The 19,926-nt window shown below is 44.8% G+C and overlaps 1 protein-coding gene across 1 annotated transcript in view; it reads right to left on the bottom strand.

Annotated features, from left to right (window-relative positions):
* The window catches only part of LOC137363988 ((E3-independent) E2 ubiquitin-conjugating enzyme UBE2O-like), a 336,360-nt gene that overhangs the window by 281,277 nt on the left and 35,157 nt on the right, over positions 1-19,926 (bottom strand).

Here is a 19,926-nt window from a genome sequence, read left to right as displayed (position 1 = left end):
TTTTTAACCCATTGTAATTAAACCCATTTCACGAATGGTGTTTCATTCCGCGAGGAGATGTGTCATGGTCGTGTAGTTTTTTTTCTGCTCCGGGGAACATGCGGTTTGCCTTCAAGACTTACAAAGAATCAGTACTGCTTTAAGAACCAGCAAGCCTCAGGAGTTAAAGAGAAAATGCATTTTGGTTGCCGTTGGATACAAGCATATGGAGACGGAAGCAACCAGCTTTAAAGAATGCATCCTGGCTACCTGGCAACAGCCATTCGGAGACTGCGATTCAAAGGGTGCATTCTCGTTACCTTGAATACAGCCACTTGGACTGAGCATCACGCGATACATTTGATACAATTCAAATTTGAACTGGCCTTTTAAGTGGAGACAGATTGTTCTAAGAGAGAACACAGATAGCTGGTGTTCGCACCTGAAAAAGAGCTCTCAGCCATCTAAACTGAAGGAAGACAATTTTAGTCTGTTTAATTATTATCTCACAAAATTCTAAGAAAAATCAAGCCAAAACAGAGATCTCTCGTAATTTAAACTGAAGGTAATTTGAACTGGTAATTAACTAAACAGGACCTCTAGGGTTGTAATCTCGGGATTAACTCCCTGTGCCACGTGCCAGTGAGGCTAGAAATAGGAAGATTGTGCAGCTAAACACGTGGCTGAACAGCTGGTGTAGAAGGGAGGGTTTCAGACATCTGGACCATTGGGATCTCTTCAGGGACAGATGGGACCTGTACAAGATGGACGGGTTGCATCTAAACTGGAGGGGCACAAATATCCTGGCTGCGAGGTTTGCTAGCGTCACTCGGGAGGGTTTAAACTGGTGTGGCAGGGGGGTGGGAACCAGAGCAGTAGGACAGCAAGTGAAATAAATGAGGGGGAGCTAGTAAATAAGGCCAGTAAGACCAAGAGGAAGAGGAAGAGCAGGCAGGGAGATGTTGCGGAGCACAGCGGGACTGGTGGTCTGAAGTGCATTTGTTTCAATGCGAGAAGTATAACAGGTAAGGCAGATTAGAGCTTGGATTAGTACTTGGAACTATGATGTTGTTGCTATTACAGAGACTTGGTTGAGGGAAGGACAAGATTGGCAGCTAAAGGTTCCAGGATTTAGAAGCTTCAGACGGGATAGAGGGGGATGTAAAATGGGTGGGGGAGTTGCATTACTGGTTAAGGAGAATATCACAGCTGTACTGCGGGAGGACACCTCGGAGGGGTCGTGCAGCAAGGCAATATGGGAATAGGAAGGGTGCAGTCACAATGTTGGGGGTTTACAACAGGCCTCCCAACAGCCAGCAGGAGGTAGAGGAGCAGATATGCAGACAGATTTTGGAAAGATGTAAATCTAACAGGGTTATAGTGGTGGGTGATTTTAACTTCCCCTAGATTGACTGGGACTCACTTAGTGCTAGGGGTTTGGATGGGGCAGAATTTGTAAGGAGCATCCAGGAGGGCTTCTTGAAACAATACATAGATAGTCCAACTAGAGATGGGGCCGTACTGGACCTGGTATTGGGGAATGAGCCCGGACAGGTGGTCGAAGTTTCAGTAGGGGAGCATTTCGGGAACAGTGACCATAATTCCATCAGTTTTAAGGTACTTGTGGATGAAGATAAGAGTAGTCCTCGGGTGAAGGTACTAAATTGGAGGAAGGCTAATTATAACAATATTAGGCAGGAACTGAAGTTAGATTGGGGGCGGCTGTTTGAGGGTAAATCAACATCTGACATGTGGGAGTCTTTCAAATGTCAGTTGATTAGAATCCAGGACCAGCATGGTCCGGTGAGGAAAAGGGATAAATTTGGCAAGTTTCAGGATCCTTGGATAACGTGGGATATTGTGAGCCGAGTCAAAAAAGAAAAAGGAAGCATTCATAAGGGCTGGAAGGCTAGGAACAGACGAATCCCTTGAGGAATATAAAGACAGTAGGAAGGAACTTAAGCAAGGAGTCAGGAGGGCTAAAGGGGTCATGAAAAGTCGTTGGCAAAGAGGATTAAGGAAAATCCCAAGGCTTTTTATACATATATAAAGAGCAAGAGGGTAACTAGGGAAAGGGTTGGCCCACTCAAGGACAGAGAAGGGAATCTAAGTGCGGAGCCAGAGGAAATGGGTGAGGTGCTAAATGAGTACTTTGCATCAGTATTCACCAAGGAGGAGGACTTGGTAGATGATGAGCCTAGGGAAGGGAGTGCAGATAGTCTCAGTCATCTCATTATCAAAAAGGAGGTGGTGTCGGGTGTCTTGCAAAGCATTAAGGTAGATAAGTCCCCAGGGCCTGATGGGATCTACCCTAGAATACTGAGGGAGGCAAGGGAAGAAATTGCTGGGGCCTTGACAGAAATCTTTGCATCCTCACTGGCTACAGGTGAGGTCCCAGAGGACTGGAGAATAGCCAATGTTGTTCCTTTGTTTAAGGGTGGTAAGGATAATCCAGGAAATTATAGGTCAGTGAAGCTTACGTCAGTGGTAGGGAAATTATTAGAGGGGATTCTTCGGGACAGGATTTACTCCCATTTGGAAACAAACGAACTTATTAGCGAGAGGCAGCATGGTTTTGTGAAGGGGAGGTCGTGTCTCACTAACTTGATTGAGTTTTTTGAGGAAGTGACGAAGATGATTGATGAAGGAAGGGCAGTGGATGTTATCTATATGGACTTCAGTAAATCCTTTGACAAGGTCCCTCATGGCAGACTGGTACAAAAGGTGAAGTCACACGGGATCAGAGGTGAGCTGGCAAGATGGATACAGAACTGGATCTGTCATAGAAGACAGTGGGTAGCAGTGGAAGGGTGCTTTTCTGAATGGAGGGATGTGACTAGTGGTGTTCCGCAGGGATCAGTGCTGGGACCTTTGCTCTTTGTAGTATATATAAATGATTTGGAGGAAAATGTAGCTGGTCTAATTAGTAAGTTTGCGGACGACACAAAGGTTGGTGGAGTTGCAGATAGTGATGAGGATTGTCAGAGGATACAGCAGGATATAGATCGGTTGGAGACTTGGGCGGAGAAATGGCAAGATGGAGTTTAATCCGGACAAATGTGAGGTCATGCATTTTGGGAGGTCTCATGCAGGTGGGAGGTATACAGTAAATGGCAGAACCCTTAGGAGTATTGACAGGCAGAGAGATCTGGGCGTACAGGTCCACAGGTCACTGAAAGTGGCAACGCAGGTGGATAAGGTAGTCAAGAAGGCATACGGCATGCTTGCCTTCATCGGTCGGGGCATAGAGTATAAAAATTGGCAAGTCATGTTACAGCTGTACAGAACCTTAGTTCGGCCACACTTGGAATATTGCATGCAAATCTGGTCGCCACACTACCAGAAGGACGTGGAGGCTTTGGAGAGGGTACAGATGAGGTTTACCAGGATGTTGCCTGGTCTGGAGGGCATTAGCTATGAGGAGAGGTTGGAAAAACTCGGATTGTTTTCACTGGAACGACGGAGGTGGAGGGGCGACATAATAGAAGTTTACAAAGTTATAAGCGGCATGGACAGAGTGGATAGTCAGAAGCTTTTTCCCAGGGTGTAAGAGTCAGTTACTAGGGGACATAGGTTTAAGGTGCGAGGGCAAAATTTAGAGGGGATGTGCGAGGCAAGTTCTTTACACAGAGGGTGGTGAGTACCTGGAACTTGCTGCCGGGGAGGTGGTGGAAGCAGATACGATAGCGACGTTTAAGAGACATCTTGACAAATATATGAATAGGAAGGGAATAGAGGGATATGGGCCCCGGAAGTGCAGAAGGTGTTAGTTTCTGCAGGCATCAAGATCGGCGCAGGCTTGGAGGGCCGAATGGCCTGTTCCTGTGCTGTACTGTTCTTTGAAGGAAGGGAAGTCAGACTGTGGCAATCTTTTATCTCTTTAAAAACCGTAAAGTCAGATTGATTCTATTGAAAGTGTTTGCAAGTTGTTAATGGTTGAAATCCATCGCTGAAGGAAACATCACTTACTGCTGGAATTAGACTACGGACTGTTCTACCATAGAAGAACCTTTTTTCCCCCATCGGACAGCTGTGAGGACTTCAAGCAACATTGGACTGTAAATTTGCAAGGACTCTCATTTTTTCTATTTTAAATGCTGTTTATGTCTTAGTAAGAATTTAGTTGTTTTAATTTAACAGCTAATTTGTTGATTTAAAGACACCTGGTTTGGTTAGCCTCATTCAGGGGTTAATACATGGTACAATGTGGCTGGGTCTTTCTTTAATTTGGAAAGTTTAAAATGATATGTTAATTCAATCCCATCCTTCCACAGATTGCCCAACAGTGAGTTTCTTCCACCACAATCAGAATCGTATATTTTGATGGGGGGGGGGGGGGCTTTAACTGCAGCGGTCGGTCGTAACAGATTGGGAGAAACTATTTCTGCTGGTCTGGGGGGAGGGAGGAGTCGAAGACAAGGGGGCATCGTCGATAAATTGGAACCAGATCTTTCAGGAGTGAAATTTGGAAAAACACTTCTACACACAAATAGAAGTAGTTTGGAACTCTTCCACAAACAGCAACTGATGCTAGATAAATTGTTAATTTTCAACTAAGTTTAGCAGATTTTTGTTTACCAAAAATATTCAGGAAGATGGGGCAGGATACTGTATGCTTTATTAACTGCTCTCTCAACCTGTGCTGCCATCTTCAATGACTTATGCACATAAACACCCAGGTCTCTTTACTCCTGCACGTACTTTAGAATTGTACCCTTTGTCGCTCCATGTTCTTCCTATCAAAATGAATCACTTCACATTTCTCTGCATTGAATTTCCTCTGCCAACTGTCTGCCCATTCCACCAACTCGTCTATGTCCTTTGACGTTCTACACTATCCTCCTCACAGTTCACAATGCTTCCAAGTTTCATATCATCCACAAACTTTGAATTTGTGCCCTGTACGCCAAGGTCTAGGTCATTAATATACAATCAGGAAAAGCAAGGGTCCCAACACTGACCCCTGCGGAACTCCACTACAAACCTTCCATCAGTCCAAAAAACATTAACCACTACTTTTTCCTGTCACTCAGCCAATTCTATATCGCTACCGTCCCTTTTATTCCATGAGCTATAACTTTGCTCACAAGTCTGCTGTGTGGCACTGTATCAAACGCCTTTTGAAAGTCCATGTACACCACATCAACAGCATGGCCCTCATCAACCCTCTGTTACTTCCTCTAAAAACTCCTGCAAGTTAAACATAATTTTCCCTCAAGAAATTCATGCTGGCTTTCCTTAATTAGCTCACATTTGTCCATGTGACAATTAATTTTGCCCCGAATTATTTTTTCTCGAAGTTTTCCCACCACCATAGTTAAACTGACTGGCCTGTAGTTGTTGGGTTTATCTTTTTTGAACAAGGGTGTAACATCTGCAATTCGCCAGTCCTCGGCACCACCCCTGAATCTGAGTAAGACTGAAAAATCATGGCCAGTGCCTTCACGATTGCCACCCTCACTTCCCTCAGTATCCTTGGATGCACCTCATTGGGTCCTGGAGCTTTATCCACTTTAAGTACAGACAGCCTATCTAATACATCCTGCATCAATTTTAAACCCTTCTAGTGTCTAAATTACCTCCTCTTTCACCATTGCTGGGGTTGCATCTTCTTCCTTGGTAAAGACAGATGCAAAGTATTCATTTAATACCTCAGCTATGCCCTCTGCCTCCATGTGTAAATCCCCTTTATGAACCCTAATTGGCCCCACTCCTCCTTTCATCACCCTTTTACTGTTTATATGTCTATACAAAACTTTGAGATTTCCTTTAATGCTAGCTGGCAGTTTCTTTTCATGCTCTCTTTGCTTCTCTTATTTGCTTTTTCACTTCTCTGGACCTTCTATATTCCGCCTGGTTCTCAATAGTATTTTCTACCCGACATCCATCATAAGCACACTTTTTCTTCTTTATCTTAATCTCTTTCTCTTTTGTCATCCAGGGAGCTCTGGATTTGTTTGCCCTCCCTTTCTCCTTTAAGAGAACATACCTTGACTGTGCCCGAACTATCGCTTCTTTGTTCAGCTACCTAACTCTAAGAGAATTGAGGGATATAGGCAAGTGGGGTCAAAGAACAAAGAACAAAGATAATTACAGCACAGGAACAGGCCCTTCGGCCCTCCAAGCCTGCGCCGATCCAGATCCTCTCTCTAAACATGTCGCCTATTTTCTAAGGTTCTGTATCTCTTTTCTTCCTGCCCATTCATGTATCTGTCTAGATACATCTTAAAAGACTCCATCGTACCCGCGTCTACCACCTCCGCTGGCAACGCGTTCCAGGTGCCCACCACCCTCTGCGTAAAGAACTTTCCACGCATATCCCCCCTAAACATTTCCCCTTTCACTTTGAACTCGTGTCCTCTAGTAATTGAAACCCCCACTCTGAGAAAAAGCCTCTTGCTGTCCACCCTGTCTATACCTCTCATGATTTTGTACACCTCAATCAGGTCCCCCCTCAACCTCCGTCTTTCTAATGAAAATAATCCTAATCTACTCAACCTCTCTTCATAGCTAGCGCCCTCCATACCAGGCAACATCCTGGTGAACCTCCTCTGCACCCTCTCCAAAGCATCCACATCCTTTTGATAATGTGGCGACCAGAACTGTACGCAGTATTCCAAATGTGGCCGAACCAAAGTCCTATACAACTGTAACATGACCTGCCAACTCTTGTACTCAATGCCCCGTCCGATGAAGGAAAGCATGCCGTATGCCTTCTTGACCACTCTATTTACCTGCGTTGCCACCTTCAGGGAACAGTGGACCTGAACACCCAAATCTCTCTGGACATCAATTTTCCCCAGGACTTTTCCATTTACTGTATAGTTCACTCTTGAATTGGATCTTCCAAAATGCATCACCTCGCATTTGCCCTGATTGAACTCCATCTGCCATTTCTCTGCCCAACTCTCTCCTATCACCACCACCCTGTTGCTCCTACATCTTTCCATAATCTGTTTACATATTTGTACCTCTATCTCACGCTCGCTGTTGGGAGGCCTCCATAGTGCCCTCCTTCAGCACAGCTGTGATATCCTCTTTGACCAGTAATGCAACTCCTCCACCCCTTTTACCTCCCTCTATCCCGCCTGAAGCATCGATATCCTGGGATATTTAGTTGCCAATCATGCCCTTCCCTCAACCAAGTCTCAGTAATAGCAATAACATCATACTCCCAGGTACTAATCCAAGCCCTAAGTTCATCTGCCTTACCTACTACACTTCTTGCATTAAAACAAATGCACCTCAGACCACCAGTCCCTTTATATTCATCATCTGCTCCCTGCCTGTTCTTCCCCTTAGTCACACTGACTTCATTATCTAGTTCCTTACAGGCTTTTGTTACTACCTCCTTACTGTCAACTGACCTCAATTGGTTCCCATCCCCCTGCCACATTAGTTTAAACCCTCCCCAACAGCGTTAGCAAAAGCACCTCCAAGGACATTGGTTCCAGTCCGGCCCAGGTGTAGACCGTCCAATTTGTAATAGTCCCACCTCCCCCAGAACCGGTCCCAATGTCCCAAAAATCTGAACCCCTCCTTCCTGCACCATCTCTCAAGCCACGCATTCATCCTGACTATTCTTTCATTTTTACTCTGACTATCACGTGGCACTGGTAGTAATCCTGAGATTACTACCTCTGAGGTCCTACTTTTTAACTTGGCTCCTAACTCCCTAAACTCTGCTTGGAGGACCTCATCCCGTTTTTTACCTATATCATTAGTGCCTATGTGCACAATGACAACTGGCTGTTCACCCTCCCCCTTTAGAATGTTCTGCAGCCGATCTGAGACATCCCTGACCCGTGCACCTGGGAGGCAACATACCATTCGGGAGCCTCGTTTTCGACCACAGAACCGCCTATCTACTCCCCTTACAATCGAATCCCCTACGACTATAGCCCTTCCACTCTTTTTCCCGCCCTTCTGAACAGCAGAGCCAGCCACGGTGCCATGGACCTGGCTACTGCTGCCTTCCCCTGGTGAGCCATCTCCCCCAACAGTATCCAAAACGGTATACTTGTCTTGGAGGGAGATGACCGCAGGGGACTCCTGCGCTGCCTTCCTGCTCTTTCTCTGCCTTTTGGTCACCCATTCCCTTTCTCCCTCAGCAATCCTAATCTGCGGTGTGACCAATTCGCTAAACGCGCTATCCACGACCTCCTCAGCATCGCGCATGCTCCAAAGTGAGTCCATCCGCAGCTCCAGAGCCGTCATGCGGTCTAACAAGAGCTGCAGTTGGACACACTTCCTGCACGTGAAGGAGTCAGGGACATCAGCCATGTCCCTGAGCTCCCACATTGAGCAAGAGGAGCATGACACGGGTCTGAGATCTCCTGCCATTTTTAATCTTAAGCTTAACTTAGTTAAATGAAAAAGGAACGAAAAGTTTTTACCAATCACAATAAAACCAGAGAAATCGAAAAAGCCTTACCTTATAAACACCCCACCGAGTCCTTTTTTTTTTTGGTTAGAGGAGGAGGGCGGGTGGGAGACACGACAAGTGTGGTGTCTCGGGTTCAGAAACCGCCCAAATATATAGTGTTTTACTTACCCAGCAGCCCCCTGGCCTCCGCCGAAAAACAAAAGGAAATTAAATTTACTTTCAAACTGACCTTCCCAGCTGCTCACTCGCTCACTCTCTGCTCCCGAAAAAGCTGCTGCAATGAAGGGTCGATGTGGAAGTTCAGCCATGATCTTATTAAATGGTGGAGCAGCCTCAATGGGCTGCATGTCCTACTCTTGCTCCTATTTACGTTCTTAAGGTTTTAAAAAGCAGCAGTCATAGTCAGCTTCACCCATCCCATACACCAAGATAATTTGCATTTTATAGTGCCTTTAACATATTAAAAACATCCCAAAGCACTTCACAAGTGAATCACAAATGAAAAACAAAATTTGACCCTGAATCAAGGCGATATTAGGACAGGTAAGCAAAAAACTCAAAGATGCAAATTCTAAGGAGCAGCTTCAAAGGAAGAGAGGCAGAGATAGAAAGGTTTAGGGAGGGAATTCCAAACCTTTCGGGACCAGACAGCTGAAGGCACCACTGCCAATGGAGAAGCAATTATAATTAGGAATGTGCAAGAGTTCAGAATTGGATAGCATTGAGATCTTGGAGAGTTGGAGGCGGTTACAGGGACTGGACTCAGAGCAGTCTAGGTCAGTGAGCACTGGGTGAACAGGATGTGGTGCGAGTTAAAATATAGGCAAAGTTTCATGAGCTCAAGTTTACACAGGGTGCAAAGTGGGAGAACAGCCAGAGCACATTGGAATATACCATCCTTTCCAATCCTGTTTGCCATTTCCCAGCTAGTAGACAACAGAACATGCGCTTCCTGAAATTAAGCATCACAACCCGGAGCAAGGTTCCAGGAGGTTAGTTTCAAGCAAAAGAACACTATTGAATTGTGGGGCTATAATTGGTTGTATGAGCAGACCAGCAACACTAAACTCAATTCAATCCTGCAGTGCTGTTCATAGTAAGCAAAAAGTCAAATATTTCAAGAAACTTAATTTAAGAATAAGTATAGTTCCCAGAGGAATTGCCAAAACATTGTTCTGAGATATGATCAGTAGTAACAGTGACACCTCTTACATTAGTTCAGAAACCAGCTTTGCTGGAATTCAATAGAGCCAAGGATGTTTGAGGAAATTAGTTGAACTCAATGCTGCAGCAGTACTGAAGGGCATTTGGTGCAAGATTTAGGCCTCACATCAATGTGATCCAATTGATCCAGAGTGTGCAGGAATAGCCATAAAATGAAGTTCTTTAAACAAGTAACCAGTTTTAATTTCAGCAGCACATTGGGTATGAGTAGTAAGTGAGGAGAAAAACAAAAACACTGGCCTGCGCTTTCAACATGGTGAAAGCGCCCAAGCAGGAAAGCTTGCAGCCAGCCATCTCAACGTACACCAGGTATCTACCAAATCTACTCATTAATGCTTAATCCTGGATATAGGCCGAGCTCTTTCTGCAACTATTCCCCCTCCTTACCACAAAGTCAACTCACATGATCCTGCATACAAGCTAAAAGAAAGCTCAACACTGCATACCTAGAGATTCAGACAATGAAGAACGGTTTATAAACTATGAACTCCACAATTTATCCACACTGCAATGGGATTTTGCTGTCAGTGACAAACACAAGCCCAAAACATCTTTCACCACTTAGTACCATCCAAAAGAACTCCAAAGCACTGAAAAATAAAAATCAGCAATTGGGCGGAGATTTTTTTTAATTAGGGATCTCAGTAAGCCATGCAAACTATAATATTGCACTTCTGAGGGGCAAAAAGGACTATTGGGGGAAAAGAACACATTATCCCATTGTTCAAGATGGCAGATGGACTGTGCAAGATCCCTCGGCAAGTCCAATATCTCAATCATATGCAAAATGGAGCATGTCTGAACAAACTTTGGAGCTTCAAAATACTCAAACTTTAATAATGTAAGCAAGGAATGCTATAGATAAAAGTAAACAATCTTACCTCACTTCTGAAAGGAAGAAAGGTTCAGTGAGGCTTATCTAACCATTTGCATCTTTAGGTGGAGCACACGTTCCAGGTTAAAGCCAGAATTCAGCCATGTCTTCCCATCATTTCAGCTTTTTGAATGCTACATCTGAAACCCACCATTATGGTTGGAAACCTATTTTGTCTAAGTCTACCTTATCCAACATTGAACATTTCCAGGTTAAACAGGAGATGATCGGTCTACAATGACTCTAAAGTGCCAAACTGCTTGTCCAATATCCAGTACTGGATGAGCAACATTTCCTCCAATTATATAGTGGGAAAACCAAAGCTATTCTTTGCATTTCCTGCCACAAACTTAGTTCTCTCGCCACCAACTTCATCCCTCTCCCTGGGAACTACAAGGCTGAACCAGACTGTCTGCAACCACAATGTCATATTTGACCCCGAGATAAGCTCCGATCGCATATCCGCACGATCACCAAGACTGCCTATTTCCACCTCCATAACATCGCCAGACTGCCCCAGCTCATCTGCTGAAATCCACATCCATGCCTTTGTTACCTTTCGGTTTAACTATTCTAATGCACTCCTGGATGATTTCCCAATTCTACCCTCAATAAACTTATCCAAAACTCTGCAATCTTTGGCGGTTCACCCACCACCCTTATGCTCACTGACCTACACCGACTCCCAGTCAAGCAACCGCGGTTTAAAAAAGCTGAGTTTGATGACTCCACAAATGCAGAGGGCACACTACCTGCACATGTAGTTGCAGTGCCTGTGGTTGTCAAAGGCAACAACATCTAGGCAGCTGCAGTCACCAAACTCAGCCAAACCAAAGGATGGTTTTTGGCAGGGGCGGGGCAGGGGTGGAAGGAAAGAGAAAGAAATGGTTACCAAGTTCACACCAGCCAGAAAGTGCCATGTAAGCAGCAAATGCCAGGAGCAACAGCAAGTGCTACGAAGTCTCTAACTAGAGCAGAAATAGGAACTGGTTCAACAGCATCTGTAACTGGAGAAACAGATACCAGTAGGGAGCATTTGCAGCTTGGGAGAGGGGGGCAGTGAGGGCTTGGGAGAGGGGACGAGCGAGAAGCAATGAAGGGAGCAAGGTGGTGGAAGCGACAGCTCCCTAATCTACAGGCGAGAGTGATGTCACCACGTGCAGGTGCAAACCAGTACTGGCACAGCTAAACGGGCGCACACTAATGACGCAGCAGTGAGAAACTGCATATGCACTGGCACACACAAAGCGAGCCGCATGCACACGTGCAACTGTGCGCATGTGCAAAGGCTCTTGGCCGATCGGTGACTGGAGTTAGCAATTTTAAAATTCTCATTCTAGTTTTCAAATCCCTCTATGGTCCCACCCCTCCAAGATACCTGCGTTCCTGTAATTCTGGCCTCTGGCCAATTTCAATCATTACACCATCAGTGGCTATGCCTTTAGCTGCCTGGGTCCCAAGCTCTGGAATTCCCCCCCCTCAACCTCTCCACCTCCCTTTCTTCCTTTAAGGCACTCCTGAAAATCCACATCTGACCAAGCTTTTGGTCATCTGCCCTAATATCTCATGTGACTTGGTTTCACACCTTAGCACCTTGAGAAGTTTTATTACATTAAAAGGCACCACACAAATACAAGTTGTCTTTTTTATTTTTATGGTATGTGGGCATGCTGGCTAAGCCAGCATTTCTTGCCCATCCCTAACTGCCTTTGACAACAGTGGCTTGCTAGGCCACTTCAGAGGGCAGTTAAGAGTCAACCACAATGCTGTGGGTCTGGAGACACACGTAGGCCAGACCAGACATGAACAGATTACCTTCCCGAAAGGACATTAGTGAACCAGATGGGTTTTTGCAACGATCGATGATAGTGCCATGAAACAGACTATTACATGCTTTCAATTCCAGATTTTTTATTAATTGAAATTAATAAGTTCAATTAATAAGTTCACTTATTAATTGAATTTACATTCCACCAGCTGCCGTGATGGTATTTGAACTGGTGTCCCTAGATCATTAGCCTGGCCTCTGGATTACTAGTTCACGACATTCCCACAACGCCACCATCTAAACCCCACCGCCCCCGTTGCTGATCTCAAGGCTGAATATAGAAGGATCAGAGGGGAAGTGAAAAAGCAAATAAGAGAAGCAAAGCGACAGCTGCTAGTCTCCTCTTGTACCAACATAAAAGGGAACTTCAAAGTCTTCCATAGGCATATAAATAGTAAAAGGGTGGTAAAAGGAGTGTGACCAATTAGGAACCTAAAAGAGGATTTACGCATGAAGGCAGAAGACATGGCTGACACATTAAGTACTTTGTTTCTGTCTTTAAGGAAGATGCAGCTGCCCAAGTAATGGCAAAAGAGGGGCAGATGAGATACTGGATGGACTAAAAATTGATAAAATGGAGGTACTAGATAGACTGGCTGTACCTAAAGTTGATAAGTCACCAGGACTGGATGAGATGTATCCAAGGATACTGAGAGAAGTAAGGGTGGAAATTGCAGAGGCACTGGCCATAATCTTCCAAACCTCCTAAGATACAGGAGAATTGCAAATGTTACACCCTTGTCCAAAAAAAGGGGTGTAAAGACAAGCCTAGCAACTATAGGCCAGTCAGTTTAACTTCTCTGGTGGGAAAGCTTTTAGAAATGGTAACTGGGGACAAAATTAAGTCATTTGGACAAATGCGGATTAATTAAGGAAAAATTTGTTACGGGCAAATAGTGTTGAACTTGTTTGAGTTTTTTTTTTTAATTGCTAATGCAGTTGATATGGTGAACATGGACTTTCAAAAGGCATTTAATGAAGTGCCACATAACAGGCTTGTCAGCAAAGTTGAAGCCCATGGAATAAAAGGGTCAGTGGCAGCATGGACACAAAATTGGCTGAGTGTCAGGAAACCATAGTGGTGAACAGTCGTTTTTCCAGACTGGAGGAAGGTATATAGTGGAGTTCCTTGGGGGTCGTGCTAGGACCCCTGCTTTTCTTGATCTTTATTAATGACCTAGACTTGGACACAGGTCATAATTTCAAAATTTGCAGATGACAAAACTTGGAAGTGTGAGAACTGTGGTGAAGACAGAGATAAACTTCTAGAGGATGTAGACAGGCAGACAAATGGCAGATGAAATTTAATGCAGAAAAGTGTGAATTGATTCATTTTTGTAGTAAGAATGAGGAGAGGCAATATAAATTAAAGGGTACAATTCTAAAGGGGTGCAGGAGCAGAGAGACCTGGGGGCATAAGTGCACAAATCATTAAAGGTTACAGGGCAGTCTGAAAAAGCAGTTAATCAAGCACATGGGATCCTGGGATTTTATAAAAAGGGGCATACAGTACAAGGAAGTTATGTTAACCCTATACAAAACACTGGTTCTGCCTCAACTAGAGTATTGTGTACAGTTCTGGGCACCACACTTTAGGAAGGATGTGAAGGCATGAGAGAATACAGCAAAAACGATTCATGAGAATGGTTCCAGGAATGAGGAACATCAGTTACATGGATAGGTTGGAGAAGCTGGGCCTGTTCTCCTCGAGGAGACAATTAAGAGATCGAAGCGTTCAAAATCATGAGGGGTCTGGACAGTCTTCTTTGGCCTCCTTGTCTCGAGAGACAATGCGTAAGCGCCTCGAGGTGGTCAGTAGTTTGTGGAGCAGCACCTGGAGTGGCTATAAAGGCCAATTCTAGAGTGACAGATTCTTCCACAGGCGCTGCAAACAAAATTGGTTGTCAGGGCTCTTACACAGTTGGCTCTCTCCTTACACTTCTGTCTTTTTTCCTGACAAATGTTAAGCATCTTCAACTCTTTAGCCCCCCCTTAATGGCTGTCCCCCAACTCTGGCGATCACTGGCAACTGACTCACATGACTTACGGTCAATGTCACAGGTCTTCATGTTGCGTTTGCAGACGTCATTAAAGCGGAGACAGGGACGACCGATGGGTCTGATACCAGTGGCGAGCTCACTGTACAATGCATCCTTGGGGATCCTGCCATCTTCCAAATGGCTCACATGGCCAAGCCATCTCAAGTGCCGCTGGCTCAGTAGGGTGTATATGCTGGGCATGTTGGCCACCTCGAGGGCTTCTGCATTGGAGATACGGTCCTGAGACCTGATGCCAAGGATTCTCTGGAGGCAGCGAAGATGGAATGCGTTGAGACGTCGCTCTTGCCTGACATACGTTGTCCAGGCCTCGCTGCCTTGCAGCAAGGTACGGAGGACACAGGCTTTAAACACTCGGACTTTTGTGTTCCGTCTCAGTGCGCCATTTTCCCACACCCGCTTGGCCAGTCTGGACATAGCAGCGGACGCCTTTCCCATGCACATGTTGATTTCTGCATCGAGAGACAGGTTACTGCTGATACTGGAGCCTAGGTAGGTGAACTCTTGAACCACTTCCAGAGCGTGGTCACCAATAGATGGATGGAGCATTTCTGACATCCTGTCCCATGATGTTTGTTTTCTTGAGGCTGATGGTTAGGCCAATTTCGTTGCAGGCAGCCGCAATCCTGTCGATGAGTCTCTGCAGACACTCTTCTGTGTGGGATATTAATGCAGCATCAAAGAGTTCCCTAATGAGGACTTTCTGTACTTTGGTCTTCGCTCGAAGACAGGCAAGGTTGAACAACCTGCCATCTGATCTTGTGTGGAGGAAGATTCCTTCTTCTGAACACTTGAACGCATTGAGAGCAGCAGTGAGAAGATGATCCCGAACAGTGTAGGTGCGAGAACACAGCCCTGTTTCACGCCACTCAGGATAGGAAAGGGGTCTGATAAGGCACCGCTATGCTGAATTGTGCCTTTCATACGGTCATCGAATGAGGTGATGATACTCAGTAGATTTGGTAGACATCCAACCTTTGCTAGTAGTCTGAAGAGACCACGTCTGCTGACGAGGTCTGGACAGTAGATAACGAGAAACAGTTCCCATTGACTGAAGGATCCAGAACCAGAGGACACTGATTCAAGTTGATTGGCAAAGGAACCAGAGGCGACATAAGGGAATATTTTTTTTAAGACGCAATGAGTGGTTGGGATCTGGAATGCTCTGCCTGGGAGTGTGGTGGAGGCAGATTCAATCAAGGCCTTCAAGAGAGAATTGGACAAATAACTGAAGAGAAAAAAAATTGCAGAGTTACAGGGAAAAGGCAGGGGATTGGGACTAGCTGAGTTGCTCTGCAGAGAGCTGGCACAGACAACGGGTCGAATGGCCATCATCTGTGCTGTAACCATTCTATGATTTAAGTGTACATCAGCAATTGGTTTCAGCCATTATTTGCCACTCTGTTGACATACTTTCTGCATGTCCCTGGAACATGGCAATCTCCAAAAGAATTGAATAGTCATTAACAGAAGAATTCTAGATTTTACTTACCTATTGACGAGCACATTTTGACCACATGCAGTTAACCAAACACTAATCAACAATGAATTCTGCTGCACACTCAGTTTTCATGTACCAGCTTGTCGTGCTCAATCAGCATCATTTATTTACACACCAGTGTAAGTTTCACCATTTGAATTTCATCCCAGGGGATCTGAAGCTGCTCAACATTCAGAGGGCAGCAGTTCTAACCTCCATTTTGACAATTCATGCTCACTGAAAAAGGTCAGTGTCATTCACACAAAACCTATAACCTTGTTTGTGGAATCAATGTAGTATATTACAGAATTAATGCAGGCTATTATGGCAGCCATAAAGACAGGGCTAAATTGTGGCGAGTCGAAGAGACTTAGTAGTTGGCAGGAAAAAAGACAGAGGTGCAAGGGGAGAGCCAACTGTGCAACAGCCCCGACAAACAAATTTCTCTGCAGCACCTGTGGAAGAGCCTGTCACTCCAGAATTGGCCTTTATAGCCACTCCAAGCGCTGCTTCACAAACCACTGACCACCTCCAGGCGGGTATCCATTGTCTCTCGAGATAAGGAGGCCCAAAAGAAAGAAAGAAGAAATGCAGGCTAGACATTTGCATCAGGAACCATTATTATTTCATATTACATTTTAATCTCAATACTTTAACAGCTGTAGTTAGAACTGGAAGGTCATACCCCAATGAGGTAGTTGTTTGTTTGCGAAATTTGCATTAATATCCATCACTATTCAGTATAATGTGCAGCCACAACCTTCAGCTCATCTATGAACAAACAGGAGTGTTCTGGGGCAGACAGGTAAATGACCACATGAACAACTTGCATTTATACTTCAATGTAGTAAAACAGCCAAAGGTGCTTCACAAGAGTATTAGCAGACAAAAACTGACACCGAGCCAAAAAAGAGATATTAGGACAAGTGATCAAAATCTTGGTCAAAGTGACTTCAGCACAGAGATCTAAGCTGAAACTCCAGTGCAGTACTGAGGACATGCTGCACAGAGATGCCATTTTCAGATGAATTGTTAAACCGAGGTCCCATCTGTGTTCTCAGGTGGAGATAAAAGCAGGAGAGCTATCCCCAGAGAATTCGGGCCAATATTAATCCCTCAATCACCACAAACAGATTGTCACACCATTATCACATTACTGCTTGTGGGAGCTTGCTGTGCACAAATTGGCTGCCATATCATACTCATTTTTAGAGTTAGTCATTTGCAGCACAAGGGTGCCATTCAACCCATTGAGTCCATGCCGGCTCTCCACGGAGCTATTCAGTCAGTCCCACTACCCGGCTCAATCCCCATAACCCTGCAAGTCTATTTCTTTCAGGTGGCCATCCAACTTCTTCCATGATAGTCTTCACTTCTGCCACCCTTGTGGGCAGCGAGTTCAGGTCATTATCACCCGCTGCGTAAAAAAGTGCTTCCTCATATTTCCCCTGCATTTTCTGACCAAAACTTTCAATCTGTGTCCCCTGGTCCCCATATCACTTGTTAATGGGAACAGTTGTTCCTCGTCTAACTTATATAAGCCCATCAATCTTGTACACTTCTATTAAATCTTCCCTCAATCTTTGCTCTAAGGAGAACAACCCCATCTTTTTCAACTTAACCTTGTAACTAAAACTCCCCATCCCTGGAACCATTCTGGTAAATCTCCTCTGCACCCTCTCGCTGTCCACCATTCTCCAGTCTGAAAAGCAACCATTTACTACAACTCGCTGTTTTCTGTCCTTAAATCAATTTATCTAATTGGACACTGACCCGCCTATTCCACGAGCCTCTTTTGTTAACCAGCCTTTTACATGATACCTGATCAAATACTTTCTTAAAATCCATATAAACATCCACTGCATTCCCTTCATCAACTTCCTCTGTTACTTCATCAAAAAATTCAATTAGATTAGTCAAGCATGATCTGCCTTTTCCAAATCCATGCTCGCTATCCTTAATCAACTCAAACCTCTCTAAATGTCCGTTGATATTTTCCCTAATTAGTTTCTAAAAACTTACCCATAACGGGCGACACAGTGGCGCAGTGGTTAGCACTGCAGCCTCACAGTTCCAGCGACCCGGGTTCAATTCTGGGTACTGCCTGTGTGGAGTTTGCAAGTTCTCCCTGTGTCTGCGTGGGTTTCCTCCGGGTGCTCCAGTTTCCTCCCACATGCCAAAGACTTGCAGGTTGATAGGTAAATTGGCCATTGTAAATTGCCCCTAGGTAGGTGGTAGGGAAATATACAGACAGGTGGGGGATGTGGTCAGAATATGGAATTAGTGTAGGATTAGTATAAAGGGGTGGTTGATGGTCGGCACAGATTCGGTGGGCCGAAGGGCCTGTTTCAGTGCTGTATCACTAAACTAAACTAAAGATAAACTAACTGTCCTGTAGTTGCTCGGACTGTCCTTACACCCTTTCTTGAATAAGGGTGCCACTCTCCAATCCTCTGGCACCTTCCCCCTATCTATGGAAGATTATGGCAAACCCTTCTGCTATCTCCACCCCCACTTCCTTTAGCAACCTGGGATGCAAGCCTTCCAGACTTATCTACCTTAAGCATAGCCAGCCTTCAGTATTTCCTTCCTCAATTTTTATACTATCCATTGCCTCTACCCTCTCCGCTTCTGCGGATATTTTGTCAGATTCCACTTCCTTAATGAACACTGATACAAAGTACTCATTACATACATTAGCCTTTCCCTGTGCCTCTAAGCATATATTACTACCGCTCACCTACACTTTGACCTTCTCTGCTGTACAACAGAGCCAGTCATGGTGCCATTGACCTGGCTGCTGCTGCTGCTTTCCCCCGAGAGGCCATCCTCCCCAACAGTATCCAAAACAGCATACTTGTTATTGAGGGAAATAGCCACAAGGGACTCCTGCACTACCTGCCTTCCCCTCCTGGCGGTCACCCATCTAATCTGGCTGAACCTGCGGTGTGACCACCTCCCTGAAACTCCTATCTATGATACTGAGGAGCAAACAGGAGCCAGAAAGTGAGTCCAACTGCTGCTCCAACCGACCCATACGATCTGAAAGGAGCTGCAGCTGAACACACTTCCTGTAAACGTAGTCGTCAGGGACATTTGACTTCTCCCTGATCTCCCACATTTCACAGGAGGAGCATTGTTTAAGTTTAAGATTCTTGTTTGTGATTGAAATGTGTCACTTTCAAACTTAACATAAAAATCAATGGTATTATGATCACTATTTCCCAGTGGATCTTTTACTCTGATATTGCTTATTAACCCTGCTTCATTACACAATACAAGATCTAACATAGCTTTATCCCTAGTCAGTTCTACAATGTTGTGGTCCAAGAAACTGTCACAAAAGCATTCTACAAATTCACCTTCTAGACCACTGTTGACAATTTGATTGTCCTAGTCCATATGCAGATTAAGGAAGGTCCCCTACAATTAATACATTACCATTTTTACATGCTCCAATAATTTCCCATTTAATGTTTGTCCAATAATACGACTGTTAGGGGGCCTGTAAACTACTCCCACCAGTGTTTTTTGACTCTTGCTATTCCTAATTTTCACCCAAACTGATTCCACTTGACAATCGTCTGAGGCCAGATCCTTTCTTATTAATGTCCTTATGCCATCCTTTATCAGGGCTACCCCTCCTCCTCTGCCATTCTGTCTCTGTCTCAGAAATATTGTGTACGCTGGAATATGGACAAATCCATTTATTCACTTACTGCAAGAATCCCCTGGTGTGCTAACGAAACACTTCTTGCTGGAGAGACTGGAGAAGATGGGATCGTTCTCAGAGCAGAGAAGGTTAAGGAGATTTAATTGAGGTGTTCAAAATTATGAACTGTGTTGATACAAATCGAGCGAGTGTAACTGCTGCATTTGGTGGAAGAATCAAGAACCAAAGGACACAGATTCAAGGTGATTGGCAAAAGAACCAAAGGCAACTGAGGAAAGATTTTGAAAAAAAAAGACTTGTGATCTGGACTGCACTGCCAGAAGGGTGGTGGAAGCAGAATCCTAAAAGGGTTACAGCACAGAAGGTGGCCATTCAGCCTGTCGAGCCTGTGCCTGCCCTCGAACAGCAATTTAGCTAGTGCAATT

Source organism: Heterodontus francisci, unplaced genomic scaffold, assembly GCF_036365525.1.
Source record: "Heterodontus francisci isolate sHetFra1 unplaced genomic scaffold, sHetFra1.hap1 HAP1_SCAFFOLD_598, whole genome shotgun sequence".
In the NCBI taxonomy this organism is placed as follows: domain Eukaryota; kingdom Metazoa; phylum Chordata; class Chondrichthyes; order Heterodontiformes; family Heterodontidae; genus Heterodontus; species Heterodontus francisci.
Note: the sequence above shows the minus strand (reverse complement) of the source record. Positions and strands in the feature narration are given on the sequence as shown.